Source organism: Podarcis muralis, chromosome 7 (genome assembly GCF_964188315.1).
Source record: "Podarcis muralis chromosome 7, rPodMur119.hap1.1, whole genome shotgun sequence".
NCBI classification, from domain to species: Eukaryota; Metazoa; Chordata; class Lepidosauria; order Squamata; family Lacertidae; genus Podarcis; species Podarcis muralis.
In genome coordinates, this window is record NC_135661.1 from 39,993,748 (window position 1) to 40,000,391 (window position 6,644).

Sequence of the window (6,644 nt, forward strand, 5' to 3'; positions counted from 1 at the left end):
ATAGGAAAGACACCAAAGAACAGGACAAAGGACACATCTGTATAAAACATGCATGTGCTAATTCATAAGCATAGATGCCCATGGTGAAATAGCAAGGCAACCAATGATCCTTGACATTCTGCATGACTGTTAAAGAGTTTTAAGAACACTTTGAATATATGGTGTGGCTGTGACCCAAGACCTGCTGGCCACTATTCAATAACAGACAAGCAGACAAAAGAGAACACCAGAAGGCGGAAAGCTGGGGGGGGGGAGGGGAAACCCAGGTTGTTTAGTATGATAGAGGGAAACAAGTCACCCTCTCCTGAAGACAATAGACTGTACCCAACATAGCCCTAAGCTAAAGTCTTTGCTTTATACTTGTTGCGCAGATGGGATGTTGACGTGCAAGGCAAAACAAAAGTGCACAACCAAATATTGTTGCACTTCAGATTGCATGGCAAGAACAAGCTTTTGCACTACAAGAATCTTACCTAGCAACCTATGTTTGGTTACTACATTTCCCCATGTCACTAATGCCACCCAGCACTGCCATGTGGCCCCTGGAAGGATGTCCAGATAGGAATGTGGCCCTCTGGCTGGAAAAGGTTTCCCACCCTTGTGTTAAGAGAAAAGAAACTCTGCACCACTTTCCTTAGTTGGCAACCTTTCTTGCTGCCATGGATGCTAATGAAGAGATCTGACTGTTGCCCTGAAAGGAGCCAGATCATTTGCATGTTGGGAGAAGGCTGGAAAGGGGCCACCTACCCTTTCTGCGAGCTTTGATAGGTGCTGCTTTCCTGTTTCCATTGGAAGAGGGCGCAGAAATGGCACAGCTTCGTGAGGCAGGGAAACAGAGCTGAGCAGCATCTGCTTTTTCTCAGCTGTCTCTTTGATCTCCCTGGAGTGCAAAAGGATGCGAGAGGCCAAATCTCAAAGAAGCCAAGAAGCGTCTTTTTCATTCCCCCTTCTCTCCAAACTGATGATGGTGATGGTGATGGTGCTGATAAATATGAAGGGTAATTATTTTCTCGTTTTGTTTTTTATGAACCTTTTGCAAATTATATAAACTCCAGGAATCAGCTCTACGGATGCAGCTGTTGGACAGATGTTTCCCTATTAAAAAACAACAACTTCCATTTGTCTTTGGATTATTAGTTTTTATAAGGAAAGGGCTGCCATGGCACGTGACTCTCCTTTTGTTTTAGTCCAGAGGTTCTTAGGTAATGAAGGAAGATCTGCCATACGCATTGCAATGCTGGATTGCCCCTTTTATATGAGGATATTAGCACAGTGCTAAAGAGGGACTGGGACAGGGATGCAGGTGGCGCTGTGGGTTAAACCACAGAGGCTAGGACTTGCCGATCAGAAGGTCGGCGGTTCGAATCCCCGCGATGGGGTGAGCTCCCATTGCTCGGTCCCTGCTCTTGCCAATCTAGCAGTTCGAAAGCACCTCAAACTGCAAGTAGATAAATAGGTGCCACTCCAGCAGGAAGGTAAACGGCATTTCCGTTTGCTGCTCTGGTTCGCCAGAAGCGGCTTAGTCATGCTGGCCACATGACCCGGAAGCTGTACGCCGGCTCCCTCGGCCAATAAAGCGAGATGAGCGCCGCAACCCCAGAGTTGGTCACGACTGGACCTACTGGTCAGGGGTCCCTTTACCTTTACCTAAAGAGGGACTGACCTGTGTAGCAGCCTCTCTTCTGACTTGTCACTATTCTGTGGGAGTTGTCTCTGGTTAAATCACTGCCCCCATTTTTCATGCCCCCATTTTTGCCTTTTGGAGAAGGACCATAGCTCAGTGGGGCAGAGTGCTTGGACTGCTGAATTTGCAATGAGTTTTAGATACCAGGAATGGAAAAACAGGGTAGAAATCTGCCCTTCAGAGTGAGGGCACTGGTGATCCTACTCGCATTGACCTCAGTCTGAACTGACTTTAAGATGCCATTATATAGCCAAGTCTTGTTGGTTACTTAGTGACTTTATCCACGTCAGTATGTAACCCTCAAATTCCCAAGGTGTAACAAAATAATGAAACTGGGCTTTCAGGCTTTGGTTTGTAGACAGACAGTACCTCCAAAGTGATAGGGCAAAGCCCACAGTGTTTACACCAATCTCACTGTTATGTGTAGTTTAACAGTTTAGGAAAGTTGCACCAAATACCTGCAAAACCTAATCATGTATGTATGTATGTATGTATGTATGTATGTATGTATGCATGTAGTTAGTTAAAAATGACTATTTCCTACATCAGAGACAGTGAAGCCTCAACAGCGCCACCTTCAAAATTGTCTCCAGCATCCCCCTGTAACTGAGAGAGTATGTAGTTGTCTCAGGCTATATGTGACTGAGGTTATTTCTCCCTCTTTCATAATACTAGAACCCAATAAGACCATCCAACGAAGCTGAATATTGGAAGATTCAGGACTTCTTCACATAGCACATAAACTATGGAACTTGCTCCCACGAAAGGTAATGGCTGCCAGCAACTTGGATGCCTCTAAAAGAGGATTAGACATTCATGGTGAATTAGGCTACCTATTAGCCATTAGGCTATGCTCTACCTCTACTGCCAGTTGCCTGGTTGCACAAGTGGTGGAGTTCTGTTTGTGGGCATCTAGCTGGCCACTGTGAGAACAGACTGCTGACCTAGATGGACCTTTGGCCTGATCCAGCATGGCCCTTCATACACTCTGTGTATGATTCTGCCTTGAGCCATTTCTCTACACCTCTTCTTCATGAACTTTTCTGGTGGCCTGTAATATTCCTGAAAAGATACAGCAAAATGCCTTAGATTTGGGACTTGCGGGGGCAGGAGATCTGTTCCTTTTTCAATTTGTTTAATTCCAGATTTTGCCAGTGCATGCTTAAAATTCTCTTCTTGATTCCTATCCCTTCTGAGTCACCTATGGGGCAGAAGTGAAGTCAAGTAGCAGCTTCAGAAGAGGAAGAGGAGAATATGGTTTGCATTACGAAGAACCTCCTTCCAGTGCTGATTGGCAGCCCTGCCTCAATGTGTGCTTTCAATTTCCCCCCTGAAATATGAACCAGGTAATGCTGCCAACACAGACTCTGTCCTCTCAAATGCCTCGCCTATTCTAGCAGTTCAAAATAGTTTGAAGGGCAGTTCTTTCACTGTATTGCAGTGATGGGGAACCTCCAGCCTGCAAGGCCAATTTCGGCCATGGTCAACTTGCCCAATACCTGACGATCAGCTAACTATCAGGCTTTGCAAAGCACTATGCAGTGGTGGGGGAGACGAGCTTCATCCACAGGCTTTGCAAAACTTGGCCAGTGGATCATTGGTGCTTTGCAAACTGTGCCTTTGTCTGTTGGTGTCAAACCATGTGGGCACAAATGGGCCACCTGACATTATTGTGGTGCCAGGTGATTGTCTAGTAGGCAGTGCTGCCCACTTGTCAAACTTGGTCTGTGGAGGTTGAGGGAATGACTACATCTCCCCACATGGGAGATTCCCAATTTTCCGGGGATCCTAAGAATAATAATTTAATCAAATGGCACAGGAGGAGCAGAAGTACATCAAGGAAACCAAGCAAGCAGGGGTAAAGGATCAAAAACCTTAGTCAGAATAACCTCAAATCGAGTTAGAAGAATTGCTAAAACCTCTTCCCTAATAAATGCATTTTGGTGTGCAGTTTTGTCTATACAGTGGTACCTCGGGTTACATACGCTTCAGGTTACACACTCCGCTAACCCAGAAATAGTGCTTCAGGTTAAGAACTTTGCTTCAGGATGAGAACAGAAATTGTGCTCTGGCGGTGCGGTGGCAGCAGGAGGCCCCATTAGCTAAAGTGATGCTTCAGGTTAAGACCAGTTTCAGGTTAAGAACGGACCTCCAGAACAAATTAAGTACTTAACCCGAGGTACCACTGTATACACATTTGTGTAATCCGCTTCCCCTAAAATAATTCAAGTTTGTACGTTATTTTCCCTAAGGCCTGCATTTCCATGCACATTTCCCTCCAATAATCCAACCACATTTTGTGGGGTTGCAAAATTCGGAGAAGTGCAAATTTCAAAGGATAGCTATGTCTTGGTTCACATATTGCTTTAGAAAAGGCAACACCGTCCAAATTTCTTTCTGCAGCTTGGCACCCAATCAACACTTTCAGAACAGGGGTGGAGTGGGGGGAGAGAAGGGTGTTTTGCTTTTGACATGTGTACAAATTTGCCCTTGTGTTTGCCATGCCAACAAGTTGCTCTAGAACCAAAGTTTAGGCTCTGAGGGAAGGAGGAGGGATTTTGCCAAGTCATTTTTTTTAAAGGAGCACCCATTCATGTAAGCATGCTGGGAAATAACAGTTCCCAAGTCATTTGGAGCTGAAATATAGGAATCTGCCTTAACCGAGTCATACCACTGTCCCATCTTGCTCAGTATTTTTGACATTGATTGGCAATGGCCGTCCAGGATTTCAGGCAGGATTCTCTCCCAGCCCTATCTGCCAATGAGTGAATCTGGAACCTTCTGCATGCAAAGTAGATGCTCTAGCACTGAGCGATGGTCCCACCCCAGGTGATAATCATCCTAGGGCAATAGTGAAATACACTCATACCTAGGAGTGAATCCCATTGAACTCATTGGGACTTAATTCTGGATAGATATGGATAGGTTTGCAATGTGAATTGCACAAAGTTGGATTAAAAATAATTTTAAAAATAGGCTAGTATCCAATTAAGTTGTACTCAGGATATATCTATTGAAATTAATGAACCTATGTTAGTCATATCCATTAATTTCAATGGGTCTATACTGAATAAAATGTAGCTGGATGCAATCTATGACTGATTCTAAATTGCTATATATATTTTTCTTGTTTGCATACATTATTTTTCTCACACTACCCCCTCATAAATGACATTTTTTCATGTTTGCATGCTTCCAAAATTGGATGAAGTGCTATTTCAACAAATATCACCTGGTTTCAAATAGTACAGGAGTAGAGGACCATTGCACTTTTTAAAGCTTCATTAATTAAAGAGAGGGAGAGGTGTTTTTTTTTTGTTCTGCCTGGTCCTTGTTGTCCTCTAGAAATATACCCACAAAATATTTTTTGCACACTTGACAAAGCATGAAATGGCATGCAAGGTTACAGACTCCTTGGCAGTCTTTTACTTGCTTTTGGAAAATATTTGAAATTTCTCTCTCCCTAGTTCTCCCCTTACCCGATTAAACTAGGGGGAAAGCCCCTCCTGAATGAGTCATGTCAAGCTTGGTTTGTTACCTCAGTCAAAAAGGTAGCGTCCTGACTACAGGTTTATTTTGGAGGGCCTGTTAACTGTTTTGTGGGATTGTTTTTGGCAGTAAAGAATTCAGCAAGACTATTTCAGTCACAATCCTGAATAACCCAGCTGTATTTAGTGGGGTAGAGTGCTGAACTCTGATGTAAGAAGGTGGCATTGACATTGTATGGATGAAAAGAATTGTAATATTTTCCAGCAGCAGTGCAATCCCAGTCACCTCTTTCTTCTCTGGAGCTCAGGTCTGGGAAAACAGCAGCAAAAGAAAACAAACTTTTGCAAGTTTGAAGCAAATGCATTGTGGTGAGGGGGCAGGTGTGATGCTAGGTGATTGCCTCCTTTGCAATGATGTCATGAAGAAACCTTCTCCAATCCATGAAGCAGTTTTGTATCTTTAAAAATGGGCTCTTTGCCAAAAACAGAGTTTGCAAGCACCACTCATCGCTTGATTACTGCCGCCTCCAAAGCCCTGTGTCCTTGCCTGCCTGGTTTGATTTCATGCTGTTAGGCCTATGTAATCCCATTGAAATCTTATCTTGCAATGGTACAAGTCAACTTTGGCACAAATCAGCCCTTTTGTATGCTTTGAGGCAGGGATGGGGAGAAATTTAGTTTGCATTTTCTGACCTAATTTGCATTTCCTGAAACAAAAAGCAAGCCAAAATGCAGCTATCCTTTGAAATTGGCACTTCCCTGAATTTTGTGGTGCGGTTCTTTGACCCGAAAGAACATGATGGGAAAGTGTGCATAAAAATGCATATGATGGTGAAAACAAATGCATTATATTAGGGGAGATGGTTTGCAAAAGAAATAGGAAAAATGCACTCTATGGTGCATTTTTATAAGGTCTTTATTCTCCCTCCACCCCAATCAAGAAATGTAGCAAACTAAAATGAAAATTGGAAAAATGAGAAAAGTCTGCATTGACATTCTTGGCGAAGTCTCATTCTCAGAGGCTGGTCTGTCTTCCTTATGCAAGCTATCTTTCCAGAGCTCTGTATTCCTTAAGTTGTTTTGTGCCCTTTTGCAGATGCCAGTGGAACGGTAAGATTTAGGGATTTCCTTTGCAATAGTTCAGAAGACCTGCTTTTCTAAGCAACTTCTTGTAGCACCTGTTGGCTTTTGGTGCATTGCTCATCTGAGACTGGGGCCATCTTGCTCTGACCAACACACCCCAAGGCAGTTAGAGGATTCATATCATCAAACTGGGATTAAATTAAGCTGGACAAACAGGTGTTCTGGTCTCCAGGGGTCAAAAGCATTGCTTGCAGCCTGACATATTGCAGGCACATATTTCATTTCATTATTTATTGGTGTTTCTTTTTTTAATTGTTACTTGCTCTCCATAGTCACAGGCAATCCCAGAACAGGGTACAAAACTTACACTGAAACAATACAATAGACAT